This window comes from Pelmatolapia mariae, linkage group LG8 (genome assembly GCF_036321145.2).
Source record: "Pelmatolapia mariae isolate MD_Pm_ZW linkage group LG8, Pm_UMD_F_2, whole genome shotgun sequence".
Taxonomy (NCBI): Eukaryota; Metazoa; Chordata; class Actinopteri; order Cichliformes; family Cichlidae; genus Pelmatolapia; species Pelmatolapia mariae.
Window position 1 is genome coordinate 29,189,799 of NC_086234.1, and position 15,406 is coordinate 29,205,204.

The 15,406-nt window shown below is 41.8% G+C and overlaps 1 long non-coding RNA gene across 1 annotated transcript; it reads right to left on the bottom strand.

Annotated features, from left to right (window-relative positions):
- Nucleotides 1–6,788: 6,788 nt before the first annotated feature.
- Nucleotides 6,789–7,220, bottom strand: LOC134632675 (uncharacterized). The gene is made up of 3 exons (XR_010094565.1): nucleotides 7,186–7,220; nucleotides 7,046–7,101; nucleotides 6,789–6,970 (listed from the first exon to the last, which is right to left on the bottom strand). It is a non-coding gene; the product is annotated as an uncharacterized LOC134632675 (long non-coding RNA).
- Between the last annotated feature and the right edge of the window lie 8,186 nt (nucleotides 7,221–15,406).

Here is a 15,406-nt window from a genome sequence, read left to right on the forward strand (position 1 = left end):
CTATGTTAGCATAATTTATTTTTTTTATTATAACCTTTATTTAACCAGGAAAGTCCCACTGAGATTAATAACCTCTTTTTCAAGGGAGTCCTGGCCAAGAGGCGACAACACATTAAAATTACAAAGTTACATACATATTGTAAAATAACGATTACATTTTAAAAACAATTTTCTCTGGCTCTCTCAATCTAGACTTAAAGGCATTTAATGAAATAAGATCTGCTATCTTCCAATCTTTTTGCATCGTGTTCCATGTGGATGGGGCAGCATAAGTAAAAGCCCTCTTCCCAGTTCAGTTCTGGCAAATGGAACATTGAGCAACAAAAGATCGCTTGAACGCAGGCTGTAAGAAACAGTACTTTTCCGTGTGAGCAGATTGCAAATGTAGGTGGGCACTTGCCCAAGCAGGGCCTTATAAATAAAGATGCACCAGTGAGCAAACCTCCTGGAGGACAACGAAGGCCATCCCACTCGAGCGTACAGATCACAACAATGGGTCAAAGCCCTACAGTTTGTAATAAACCGTAGAGAGGCATGATATACTGAGTCAATCTTATGAAGACACTGGGCGGAAGCATTCATGTACAGCAGATCACCATAATCTGAAACAGATAAAAATGTAGCATTTACAAGATGCTTTTTTGTCTCAAAAGAAAAACAAAATTTGTTTCGAAAGAAAAATCCCAATTTTAATTTGAGTTTTTTCACAAGATTGACCTTTAAACCTCACATAGACAAAGAATCATCAATTAAAAAGCCAAGATATTTATACGTATGCACCACTTCTATGAGGTCTCCCTCAAGAGTGGACACCACAGGGACAGTTTGAGGAAATCTCTTCATGTTTGAAAACAACATTAGCTTGGTCTTATCAGCATTGAGAACCAATTTCAGCTCCAAATGTGTGTGCTGAACCACGTCAAAAGCTTTCTGCAAAGATTGTATTGCTTTTTCAAGGTTTGAGCCAAAGGAATAAATAACTGTGTCATCAGCATAGAAATGCATACTAGCATTGGACATATTTTGTCCCAAATCATTTATATACATGATGAACATCAGAGGTCCTAAGATTGAGCCCTGTGGCACCCCAGTGTGAATATTCAGAAGTTCTGAGCACAGATTTTCACATTTAATGCATTGAGTCCTGTCACTCAAATAATTAGTAAACCAGGAGACAACATGTCTAGACAGCCCTAAAGAAAGCAGCCTATGCTTTAAAATGGCGTGATCCACAGTGTCAAAGGCTTTTGACAGGTCAATAAAAAGAGAAGCACAGTGCTGTTTTTTATCGAGAGCAACAAGTATGTCATTTATCACTTTTGTGGCAGCCGTGACAGCACTATGCTGCTTTCTAAACCCAGATTGTAGTTTTGAAAGAACTTCGTTAGAGTACAAGAACTCTTTTAATTGCTCACTGACGAGAGATTCAAGGACTTTTGCCAAAACACACAAGTTTGATATTGGCCTGTAGTTAGTCAAAATGGCCGGGTCGCCTCCTTTTAATATTGGCGTAACAGAAGCAGACTTCCAAACAAGTGGAATTTCTTTATTTTGGATTGAAAGATTAAAAAGGATCGTAAGAGGTTGTGCAATGTAATCAGCTGCTATTTTCAGAAAATAGGGCTCTATTAAGTCTGGCCCTGGGGGTTTCCTTTGATCTAAGGCTTTAAGAGCTTTATGCACTTCCTGGACAGAAAAAGGAGAAAAATCAAAAAGCTCCCCAGAATATATTTGGGGTTCTATGCAAGGAATCATGGGGGCTGCTCCCACAGTGTTAAATAAAAAACCAGTATCTACGAAGTGCTTATTAAAACTGTTTAAGACCTCAGTTCTGTCATAAACTGGGACAGAATCTTTTAGGATGAATTTTGGAAGAGCCTGTGATGTTTTATTTATAGATAAGGACTTAATTACTTTCCAAAATTTCTGAGGGTTATTGAGACTTTCTGTGGTAACAGATAAATAATATTCTGATTTAGCCTTCTTGATAAGTGTCGTACATTTGTTTCTTAATTTCCTGAAGTCTAACCAATCAGTCAGGGAATCGTTTTTCCTAGCTTTTGCCCATGCCACGTTACGCTGATGGATAGACTCTGATAATTCCGATGAAAACCAAGGGTTTTCCTGTCCCTTAACCCTAAATTTTCTAGTAGGTGCATGCTTATTTAAAATCTTCATAAAAATTTCTTTAAAATAATCCCAAGCCAGATGAATGTCAGGTATCAGACTCAAGTATTCCCAGTTTACCGTAGACAAGTCATAATGAAACGCTTGCTCATTAAATATTTTAAAATTTCTTTTATAAATAATACGCGGTTTACATTTAGGGATTTTGGTGTTCCTACAGGTAGCAACTACACAGTGATCGCTTAAATCGTTACAAAACACGCCTAACGACAGAAACTTATGAGGGACGTTTGTTAGAATTAGGTCAAAGTAGATTTGTCAGGACTCTTTATATTTGGCCTTGTAGGTAGATTGACCAACTGGGTAAGATTAACAGAGTCACAGAAAGATTTAAAATCATCAGAAACTATATTCAGCCAGTCCCAGTTCAAGTCTCCGGCCAGTAGAAGTTCGTTGTATTTTAATTTAGACAGAAGATGCTTTAGAGATAATAAAGTTTCCTTTACAGCAGACGGAGGCCTATAGCACCCAACAACTGTTATAGAAAGAGACTCTACTATTTTAATATCCAAAGCCAAGAATTCCATTTGTTTAGGAATAGATACAGATAAAACAATGGATACTTCATATCTTGACTTAACATAAATTGCTACGCCTCCACCTTTCCTAGGCCTATCTGTGCGATAAAGATTGTATCCCGTTATGTTGATGTCATCATCTGTAATAGATTTGGACAACCAAGTTTCGGAGATAATCACAATATCCGCGTTTGTTGATTTCACCCAAATTCTGACCAGGTCCATCTTGTGTAATAAACTGCGTACGTTTAGATGAACACATTTTAACCCTGGCTGAGATTTAAAATCTATATAAAAAAAATAATATAAACAAGCTAACTTATTTTCCACTCGATAAAAGTTAACGTGAGTGTTCTAGTGGTCAGGAACAAATGTAATCGCATGGCAGGATGCTGTAAAAGGACCAAACTTCAGCCAGGAGAACAACTGAGATAATTCATCCACAATACGAGGTTAGTCATTCATATACTGCTGCATGGGCTGGGCTGTAATTACATCATAAGGTAAATAGAAGAAAATACAAAACATTAAACATGTTAACAACACAAAAGCCATATTAAACGCAGACTACTTTAGGTCCGGAAGTAGGATTCGTCACGTCATCACTAAACGACCGGATTGCAGCATAACTAAGGGAGGATTCAAACATAGGTGAGGCCATAAATGGCAGCAAGTAAACATCCTTTACTAAATAAGAAAACAGAACCTTCACATAGGATGTGCCTGCAGTTAAACACTATACCCTTCCTTCTCTACCATCCTACATGTGGGGGGAGGAGAACAGAAGAATGTCTTTGATCATACAGTTTAGGGCAAGGTTTACAAATTTAAGCACAACAATGACAAAATCATCAAAATCATCCTAACAAAGGCATGGAACGGCTCATGATCCAAAGCATGCCACATCATCTGTACAACATGGCGGGGGCAGTGTGACATCTGTACAATGACCCAAAACATACAGCCAAAGCACCCCATTAGTTTATTAAAGCAAAGAAGTGGAATATTCACCGGATCTTAACCCAACTGAGCATGCATTTCACTTGTTGAAGACTAAACTTGGGACAGAAAGGCCCACAAACAAACAGCAAGTGAAAGCCAGCGCACTAAAGGCCTGGCTCAGCATTACAAAGAGGAAACCCAGCATCTGATGATGCCACTGCCAGCAAAGGGTTTTGAATAAAGTCATGGAAATGATCATTTTATTTTCAGTTATTTCATTTGTCAATTTTGTCAAACCTGGCCCCACCTTATCATGTGATTTCCTGAGGTCAGATGGCCCAGGATGTGAGTGGGCGTTAAGGCGTCTGGGGAGGGAACTCAAAACTGGATTATACATGGCAGACAGTTGGTGTCGTAAACCACCGCCTCTGTTCAAAGATGGTCGCTCACAGTGGACATAGATGGCCTCTTTCACTCCTCTTTCAAACCATCTGTCCTCTCTGTCCAAGATGTGAACACTGGCATCCTCGAAAGAGTGACCTTTATCCTTTAGATGCAGATGGACTGCTGAGTCTTGTCCTGTGGAGGTGGCTCTTCTATGTTGTGCCATGCGCTTGTGAAGTGGCTGTTTGGTCTCTCCAATGTAGAGGTCTGGGCATTCCTCGCTACACTGTACAGCATACACCACATTGTTAAGTTTGTGTTTTGGAGTTTTGTCTTTCGGGTGATGTCGTGCTTGGAGAAAACTCTCCTGAGTTTTTCTGATACACCGGCTACATAGAGGATGACAAAGTTGTTGCGTCTGTCTTTCTTATCCTCCCTCACTGGTGTCTGATCTTCTTTTCTGTGCCTCTTTGCTGACTTTATGAACGCCCAATTAGGATGACCGCATGTTTTGAGTGCTTCCTTTACATGTGTGTGTTCCTTCTTTTTTCCTTCAGGCTTAGAGGGAACATGTGTAGGGTCCTAATTACTCCAAGTTTGTGTTCCAGAGGGTGATGGGAGTCAAAGAGGAGGTACTGGTCACACACACGGACCAGTACCTCCTCTTTGACTCCCTTTGACTCCCATCCTGGGCGTCTGGGCTCTAACCTTCCCTCAACAGCAATTCCACACTCTTGGTCTGATCACTGTTGATAGCCACATGCACCGGACTCACCATGCTCTTGCCGTGGTCGCACGCACGATCCATAACAGCTATGAGGCTCCTGCGGATACTGGAGTGACAGAATATCAAAACGTCAAAAATACACAATCAGCCTTATTTTAAAAGAGGTTAAGTTATGTGTCAGTACCCAATGTGACCAAACTGGGCTGCGGCGTGAATAGCCAACTGGGGCCAATCGTGACTGCAGACCATGTTAGGGTCAGCCCCGTGGTCCAACAGGAAGTCCATGCAGGCCTGGTGTCCCTCCTGAGAGGCGATGAACAGAGGTGTACTCAGATCAACTGCCTGCTTGTTCACGTTGGCACCTGAAGTGAAAGCAGGTTAAAAAATTAACTGTGTAATCTATTTTACTTAATTACTTCCTAAAGAAGAGGCCAAGAGGACATGGAGCATGAGATCCTTTAACAAGGAGGAAAAAAAAATGTACAGCTACCATTAAAAGTAAATCATATTTACCGCCGTTAACGAGTATTTCCAGGCACCCCCTCTGTCCGTACGCTGCAGCCACAAATAACGGGGAAATCCTGTGATCATCTACTGCCTCCAGGTTGCATTTGTTAACAAGAATGCGCACGATCTTAGTGTGGCCCTTTGGGAGAAACATGATCTTAAATACAATCAGCAAACACACAAGGACCCCACTGTTAATGCTGGCAGCAGAGAGCAGGAACGTTTAAGCCCTACATTCTTCACAGTGAGCATCACAAGAAATCACTGCATCCCTGCATTCTGCTGAAATTTTTTGTGCCAGTTTGCACTTTTTCTGCAGGTGTTTAAAGGTAAAAAAATTAGTTCATTTATAAGTGAAATGTAATAAAAAGGTTAATACATGCACAAAGTCTCTCTCTCTCTGTGCCTTGCAGCCAGTCAGAAAACATAAGGGAAATAAGGGAAAATCCCCAACAGATGTGACCATGCTTTCCTGATCAAATCCTAAAAGTCATGATCTAGTGTTAAATGAAAACTGTTCGTTTAAGAACGTGAGTGCTAATGCTTATGCCTACCTTATATGCAGCTTGATGCAGGCAGGTCCAGCTGGACTCTGTGTATATTCTGTTGACCTCAGCACCTTTGCTTACCAGCAGTTCTACAACATCTGTGTGCCCGTGGCTAACAGCTGGAAGCAAATTTTGGGACATTCATTTGGTTAGAGGAGCTTAAAGGGTTAGACAAGCAAAAACAGAAAAAAATTAAACATCAGTGAAGTGCAGTTGTAATACCTTCATAAACAGGACAGGACAAGTCGTTAGTGAGCTGGTTGATATCAGCGTGTGCTCTGAGGAGCAGTTGGACCACCTCCAGGTGTCCACGCTGCGCTGCCAGGTAACAGGCAGACTCCCCCTCATGCGTCAGATGGTTCACATAAACACGACTACATCTGGAGGAGCGTCCTGCACACAGGCGGAAACCAAAGAGGAAGAACAAAAGGCAAATGAGAGAAACGCACATATAACTTTAAAACAGGTGCTGAAGTGACTGATTTATCCATTAATCATTCACATCCATCTGGAGTCTAGCAGAGAAGTAGAAGGAGTAGAAATACCCTCAGAGGTGGGAAGTAATGAAGTACAGATACTGTGCTAGACAAATCTAAAACCTGCAGGACACCAACCCTTGAAGCCTGGAGTTCCTCACTCCTGGCTTAAATGATATGGAACGGTATTTTTTTGGTGCAGATGCCCTTAAGCTGCGGCTTAAGTGTGGCATCAGCGTGCTGAGAAAGACTGCAGGCCCCTCGGTCAGTGCGATTCAGAGAGCACCGAGCACCGATGGACGACAGCAATACACACATGCGCTCCCACAGGCACACAGGAAAAGGCCACAACAGCCCAAACACACAGTCAATCCCAGTGTATGCAAGGCCCGCCCCCTCCACCCACCCAGGTCCGACTATCATTTTAAAGGCGGTGGGCGTGCAGTTTGCGGGGCAGCGCTGGCGTGAGCCCTCAGGCGCTGAAGCCTGACAGTTTCGGGTTTCTGGTCAGTTACCGGGCAGCTCCCTCTTGGGTGGAGTTCAGAGCTGGTGCACGATGCTGTCTGTGTGGTTGACCGAGACGGAGCCGTCCTGGCGCAGCCGCTGCCACTGGAAAGTTGTGCTGAGGGAGCCCACCTCGTCCTCCTCGTTCTCCTGCTCCTTGGCAAACTCCATAAACACCTGCAGGACAAAAGGAAACGAGGAACACTTGGAGTGAATAATCCAGAGGTCCAGTGGAAGTACCTGTAAGCCTACCTGCTCTAAGGTGGACTGGGAGAAGTTGTACTCTTCAAAGTTGAAGGTTTGCTTGGCTGAAGACACAAAGAAAGAAGATTAAGTACACGGGAGAGAGAGCAGAGCTGTGGAGGAGAAACATCGGGTCAGCACTCACTCACCGCTCTCTAACTGAGAGAAAGACTTGGCCAGTGATCATTTATTGATTTCTAACATTTTTATTGCATTTGTTTGAGTCTTTAGGGCTGCTACATCCTCAGTAGGTACATCTACTTCTACCCCAAAAACAACCTCGAACAAGTCCCACACGTTGAGCGTAAAAACATGAAAGCACAGGATATCTACTCCCAACTGTTATTTTAAGGGAAAAGTTCATTTTATTTGACTTTACAAGCTGAATGTGTTGAACTTCTAAAAGCACTGTTCATTCTAATGTTTGTCACAGTTTTTGTGAACAGCTGAAACTGGGCTGTTCCATTAATCATATTCAAGCACAATTCTGTCTTTCAGTCAGGACAAAACTCTTACTCTGGATTTGATTTTTGCTTTCTCGGTTTTATAAGGTTCACTGCTTTCCTTTACAGTGTGCTGTTGGCACTCATTAAGTGTCCATCACTGTGTAGTTGAAATGGAAGAAAGACCGGTGTTAATCAACTGGAGCCATCTACAGGAAGAAAACACTTAAGGTTTCACAGCTGGACGAGCTGCTGTGGAGTTATGTGACCACACTCCCATCTGGTACTCTCTCCAACCGCCATCGGTGCTCGCTGGCTTTATGATCAAAAATATACAATCCAGCCCAGTGGACACGTTTAGCAAACGTAAATAAATTTTGGACTGTCTTTTGAAGAATTTCACAGCTTGTCCTACTGATAAACACCTTTCCCACTTCCATTCATTCTACACCAAAGTCCATCCATTCAAGTAATGAACAATTAAATGACTGAAAAGTTGCAGCTTTTTCCTTCTCTGGAGATATTTATGTTTTTCTATTGTGTCCACACAGATGCCTTTCATTAACTACAGCAGCATTTCTTTATCATGTAGAAACACTGACACACGCTTGAAACTGCACAAGGATTAAATGTGCAGTTAAACTTCTTCACAATGACAGGAGAAGGATTTTTACCAATCCAACTCATTTAAGATCAAAATGACTGTAAAACGAGTCTGACATCCCTGAACTGCACACAGACACAGACAGGTCAGGGCTCACCTCTCCTGCCGAGCAGCGTGAGGGAATATTCGTAGGCTCTCCTTATGCAACAGCGCCACCTGCTGGAGCCCCGTCAGCTCTTCTCTAAGTTTCACCTCCAAACTGTAACCGCGGTTCAGCTGACAAAAACAGCATAAATAAAACACCAAAAAGAAAAAAAGTGTTCCATGAGTTACATGACTGAAATGATTAAACAAACAGACAGAGGAATGCTTCAGTATCATTCTACTGTACCTGGCCTGCAGTGGGGTCAGTGTCACCTGCCAACATGTGCATGATGGTGCTCTTTCCTGCTCCGTTGGGGCCCAACAGTCCAAGAACTTCACCTGAGGAAACAGCAGGTTAGGATTCAGACTGTGGGTGAAGTCGGCCGGTTGGGAACCACGCAGCATAAGAAAAAGCAGCAAGACTAAGCGTACCTTTACGGACACAGAAAGAGACGTTCTTTGTGGCCAGCTTCCTCTTCTTGCTTGGAGAAAATCCTTCTCTCCTGCCCTTGTACTGCTTCTTCAGGTTACTCACAACCACGACCGGTTTCTAAACAGACACAGAAAAGACAGAAAAAGTAGCAAAATGCCTTCAGATCACTGATGAGAAACAAAAAACTAAAGATGCCTGGCTAAATTAATCTTTATTACACCTTGACTCTTCAACAGGGACCAGGGACTTCAACAGCATTCTTAATTTATCTATTATAAACCTTTACCTCTTCACAGGACTGACAGCTGAGGGCCTCTTTGACTCTGGCCCTTTCCATCTGGACATCTTCGTCTTCATTCTGGCCTTCTTCTAGGTTCCTCTCCACCGTGGCCTTGGACTGGGATGAGATTCTGTGAACATTTTAAAAGGACATCAGGTCTGCTGCATTTAATGTAGGCATCAAAACCTATATGTTTTTATTGCAGTAAAACGGTTGCGACCACATTTTGTTCAGGGATCTGGGTAACTCCAAAAGCCTCACAAACTTTTCTACCTTTATCAAAGCAATAAACCTCAGTACAAATAAACCAGAGGTTCCTGTAATCCAGCGGTTCCCAAACTTTTTTTGCTAGGCCCCCCTTTGTTTTACAAGAAAAATGCCCCCCCCGGGCACGCACGCACACACACGCCCGCACACGCACGCATGCACGCACGCACGCACAAACACATCCTTTAACCACCAGAGATGGGCAGTAACGCGTTACTTGTAACTGCCCCGTTACTTGTAACTGCCCCGTTACTTGTAACTGCCCCGTTACTTGTAACTGCCCCGTTACTTGTAACGCGTTACTGTAATCTGATTACTTTTTCAAGTAACGAGTAATGTAAGGGATTACTATTGCAAAAACGGTAATTAGATTACCGTTACTTTCACGTAGGAAAGCTGCGTTACTAAAACCGTGATTTTTTGCGAGAATGTCTCATGACAGTGACGTAAGCGATTGCGACGTTCGTGACAACAGCTGTGTGCAGATCAACAATGGACAATATATCGAGTGCGGGAGAGAGTATAGCATGCAGCGTTTAAAGCGTGGAAGTACTGACCTTATTTTGAGTTTGATTCCATAAAAAGTGACAAAAACATTAGTGTCCGTTGTGCGTGGGAAGAAAACTTCTTTTTACAGCGAAAAAAACCCCTAAACTTCGAAAGCAAGCACCGAGTGCGCTACGACATAATGGGAAATTCACAGAGAAACTCGCGGAGTCTTCAACTGACCGCTGCGGCACACCTGCACCAGCTGCGCATAAGCCACTCCTGCTTTATAGGTGAAAATAGAGCAACAGGACCGCTAGTCTTTGATTTTATTTATTTTCTGCTGTGTTTTACTTGCATCTATTTGAAAGAGTGAGTGTAAATCCAAAAAAATATTTTATTTTATGTGCAGGAATGTGCAGAAAATAGGTTTAAATGTTAAACAAATTTCTTCCAGTCAGAGAATGTTGCATATAATTAAGTTTTGGCTTGATGCATAAAGTTAAAAGATTTAAAGTTTAAAGTTTTAAAAAGAGACGTTTCCATTTGATTACATTTTGTATGATGGATTATGCAGAAAAAGTAGAATTGGGCTGAAAGATCTATCGCTTTATCACCTATTCAGGTTGTAAATCGTGTTTTTAAAAAGTAACTAAGTAATTAATTACTTTTGAAAATAAGTAATCAGTAAAGTAAGGGGATTACTTTTTGGGGAAGTAATCAGTAATTAGTAACTGATTACTTTTTCCAAGTAACTTGACCAACACTGTTAACCACACACGCCCATATTTTGCTCCACTGCGGTTTATTTCACACCTCAAACATTTAGTAAACAATTAAGCAAATACAAGTAATAAATTACAGGCAGCAAGAAAGTAAACTACTAACTCTTTTACGCTACGTCTACACCTACACGGGTATTTTTGAAAACGCAGCTGTTTCTATGCGTTTGGACCTTTTGTCCACATGTAAACGGCGTTTCGAATCACCGAAAACGGAGATTTTTTAAAACTCCTTTTTTGCGTTTATGTGTGGACGAGGAATACAGAGTTCATCACGCAACGTCAAAGGTATGTGCCATTTTTTTCACGTCACGCTGTGCGCCACGTTATTGTTTACATGAGATGAATTGCAGAATGGCAGATAGAGACAAAATACTGTTAATCTGACTATCTGCAGGTTTTACACGCTTACATACACACATGCAGTTACTGTCCCTCCATTTACAAAGGCAGAGGCGTCACGGTGTAATTATTTTACGTGTAGTTGTTTTTTCAAAAAATGCCTCTCTGTGCAAAATGGGTTCAAAAACATAAACAGCTGTGGGATACTGTTTGATACTGGATACGTGATTTGAACCGAGGGAACAAATCATGGCAGGATCAGCCTGATATTATTTGTACCCCACTGTAACTTTACTGTATAAAGAGCTAACATCTCCAAAATGTCAGGAGTAGTTACAAGAAGTGTTTGTGAACTAAAAATCAAGAATGTGGGATACTGTTAGTCCGTGATTTGGAGAGCCCAGCGCGTGCTCCCGACGAAGGGAAAACCAATTCTGCAGGGGAGACCTACCTTGGCACTTGTGCAGGTGAAACCAAAGGGAAGATATGCTTCACCATATTTTCTAGTCTTTAGCTTAGAATGAATTTGGTTTGGAAACATATTCAGCGATGCTTCATCTCCTGCTTTGCGTTTGTGTGGGCGCCCCGTGCTAGCAGTGTCCAAGCGGGTTTTTTCCCCCTTTTCACACCGCGGCCCCCCTAGGGGGCGGGCCCCACACTTGCGGGCCCCCCAGGCTCTGCTGTCATCAGAGTTATGAAAGCGATCATCACCTGCAGAGCTGATCGTTTTTCATCGTCCTTCCTCCAGAATGGATCTCCAGCCAGCGAAGCAGGAAAAGCAGAATGATGCACTGGAGATAGGGCTGAGCACAGACACACAAGGATTACAGTTAAATACAGTTCTGACATTTGTTTATCACATTTTTTCCCCCCACGTCTTGAAATATGATACATACGGCTAAAACTGAAATGAGCAGGTTCTTCCACAGGAAGTTCTCCTCGTAGACAGTCGGGAGGAAGGTGGCCTGAGAAATGGAGAAATGCTCTCAAACATGACTCCAATAACGGCCTCAGCCCCAATGATATATGATCGTGTATTTATTTGAAAAACACAGCTGTATGCTTGACAGAGAAAGCAGCTGTTGCCCTGAGCTCCCTGAGGTACAAGTAATTCATTTATTTTAATAAAGGTTTCAATCGAAAGCATTTTTGTTGTAACAATCGAATTAATTATTCCTTTTGGGTTCTTGTAAGAGTCAATTAAAGGGGTCCTTGCCTTAGATGATAGCCCACTCCGCACTTGATCTTGAGATACAGAGAGGAGCCAACACACTTCAGTTGACCTTGAGAGATCACAGCTTTGCCATCTGCAGAAACAAACATTCAAAAAAAAAAAATAAATCAGACATGTTTTCAACTTGCGTGGAGATAAACCTTTGTTCTCATATAGGTCAAGTATAAAACTGGAGCTGCTGCTCCGTTACATAAAGCTGTGCTGGTGTTTTCTGCTCGCCTCTGCACCTTGAATCTCACTCTTGAAATTCTCCTGCAGCAAGGAAGGATACTCAGCGCTGACCTCATGATGAATAATATCACAAAGCTGGAGCATATGTTAGCATAATGAAATATTTGCATCAATTAAGTTGTATTTTGTTCGACATCTGTCTACTGCCTACCAAATTTAAAAAGAAAAAGTGAGGACTAGCTCAGTCATTTAGCTATGCTAGTTTAGCTAACGCTGCTATTAAGCCGTCCAACATGCTATACAATAAACTCACCGAGTGCTGCGGCGATTGTGAAGTGGACACTGCAGCTGCTGAGGGTGCACTATTGCTGAACCTTTGGATGGCCGACAAAACGGCTCTTCCGATGTTTTACATAGGTTTACCGGCACCATAAGGTTTTTCCAAGAGTTGGAAGCCATGTTCACGGTTCATCACGTGACCTTTTGAATACGCCTCAAGTGTGTCTCACTGTTCCCCGTGTACAAGCCTTTAAGCAGGCAGTGTTGCCAACTTAGCGACTTTGTCGCTATATTTAGCGAGTTTTCACACCCCCCTGGGCGGAGGATAGTCCTCCCCCAGCTGCTATCAGGGCAGGAGATGTGCATACCTATGCGTCCAAACTGCAAATGAATCGCGCATGAGCGAAGCCGCTGCTCCCGCACTGACTGTAACGCAGTGAGTTCTTCTTTTACTGTTATGTTGTTTTGTGGATCACAATTACTACTTATAAACACACACACACAAAGTAACTCCACCAGAGTGCCTATTTCGGGTCACTTTTGCCGGTTGTGCAAATGAGGCGATGACATCATTTAGCGACTTGTAGCGACTTTTAGGACAGCCAATACTTACTTACTTACTTACTGAGGAGTTGTGAACACTGGAAGCAGGGCAGGCACACATTAAACACAGCGAGGAAGAGAATTGAGTTCTTTGAAATACGGCTGGTTTTGATATTTAAATATGCTAAATTTGCCAACGTTCTTCCGGCTCGCCATGTAGCATGGCGGTAAGTGACGGGCCACTGTACAGCAGGAGATACAGAGGTGGCAGGTTCGAGTCCCATGCTGCTCACCTTCTGGGGGATGTAGTCCGTTGTAGCAGTGGGTCGCTCCGGCTATGTCCCTCACTCTGTATGGCCCACCTGTTGTGGGGGGAGAGTCCGTTGTAGCGAAAACAGGGGTCGCTCCGGTCATAACTGCCCTCACTTAGTACATTCACTTTGCAGGGGCCCGAAGGAGTGATAACAATCGCTCTAGGCCAGGGAGGGGGAGGGGCCCCCCCATCCCATTTTATAAATATAGGACTTTTATATATATATATATATATATATATATATATATATATATTTTTTTTTTTTTTTTTGCTGTTTTGTTTTACTCTATTGTTTTTAACTTATTTACTGTGCAGCGCTTTGGTCCTGTGCAGAATAAATATATTTTTTTTATTGTATAACTTCTGATACTGCTATACAACCAAGTTTAAAGATCAACACTTGTCGTGGCTTTGGTTAGAAATCAGCAGCCACGTGTTACAGTCTGTGGGCTACTATCTTCAGTTTCTTAGGAATTGTAATAGTTACATCTCACTTAACTGGCAACAATTAACATTCCATGGAACACATTTCACAACTTTCTTGTCAAATAAGGAATAGTTCATGATATGCATTTTTGTGATGTTCTTATATAATAATTGCTTTTATTGTAAACACACCTCCCTCTCAAAAAAAGTCTAAAAAATATTTGCATGCTAATGGGGAATATTGAGTAGATATAATAAATACACTAAATCTCTGCTGCCCATAATTTATCCATTCAGATTCTTTTAGTTATTTAAGATAAATCATTTAGGTGTTGTGGGATGAGTTGTAACTCATTAAGACATTTTACCACAATTGTATTTGAAAAAAAAAAAAGACAGTAGGCCCTGCTTTTCTGTCATTCAACCATCTCTGTTTGTAAAGGTTTGCTTAAGTTGGTTCTGAGGTCAATGCAAAAGACCTTAAGGGAGTTTAAGAGACAAATCACATTTACCATTTTATATCTCAAAGAAAGAGGTAGAACAAATTAAAGCTTGCTTAACTTTGTCTCAGAAGTAATTTAAGTTTTATATTTATTCAGTTATCTTTTATTTTCAGATAATAAAGAAGTAAACTGAGGTTTTGTTAAATTTGTCTCACTCGATCTTAAAGGTGCAACAAGTAGCGTAATATTTCACTGGCTCTAACCTATAGATTCTGTTATCCGTCACCCTTTTATCTGTAAAACCCCAAGCTGTCAGTAGTAGAGTGTGAGAAAGTTGAAATGAATATCAGTTCAACTTGTATAAACTGTTGAACAAATTTAAGCTGCTGCTTGATAATAAATCAGGCAGCTTAAAGTATGATGCAGTTTGTCAGAGAAGACAATGTCAGGAAGCCTGTAAATGAAACTCTAGACTTTGCTGATGGAGACGCATTGGTAGGAACCAACACGTTCTCACTCCCAACTCGTCAAATGTGTGACGCATGGTCAGGCTCCCTCTGCTTCACTTATCGACGCGAAGGGTACCCCCCTGGCGTCGAGAATTGACGTGCGGGGTCCTCCTATTGAATACTATACTGATCCCTAAGAGCCTGTTGTTCGTATATTTATACATTTCCAAAATCACATTGTAGTGACGTGTACTGAACACAATATATTATATAATGTAAACAACTACCTGAGAAACAGCAGATAAATTAATTATAGGCCATTACTTTTGTATCGTATATTGCATTTATGGAGGGAGAGGTGTATGCTGGGTAATGGCACAGCTAGCGACCGGGTGACTTTATTCACCCGCTTCGGCTGTTTTCAGTCCATACAATGGGCGTTATTAGCAGAAATCAGTCCCATAGATGTGGGCCATCTCCACCTGCTAGATTGTTCAGAAGGTTGTTATCATCCATCCAGATGGAGGATCACTGACAGGAGCGTGGAAGACTCCAGAATCCACTCTGGCTGGAATCCGGTGGATGCAGCAGTGTTTACAGGTAAGACCATTTAAACGGACAGCATTTATAGAATGACTATTAAAAGTCAGCGAGTGTCAATAATGTTAATGTGGTTATGTTAGTAATACACCGAGTGCTAATATAACAGCTTTAAGATGCATTTGTAGATA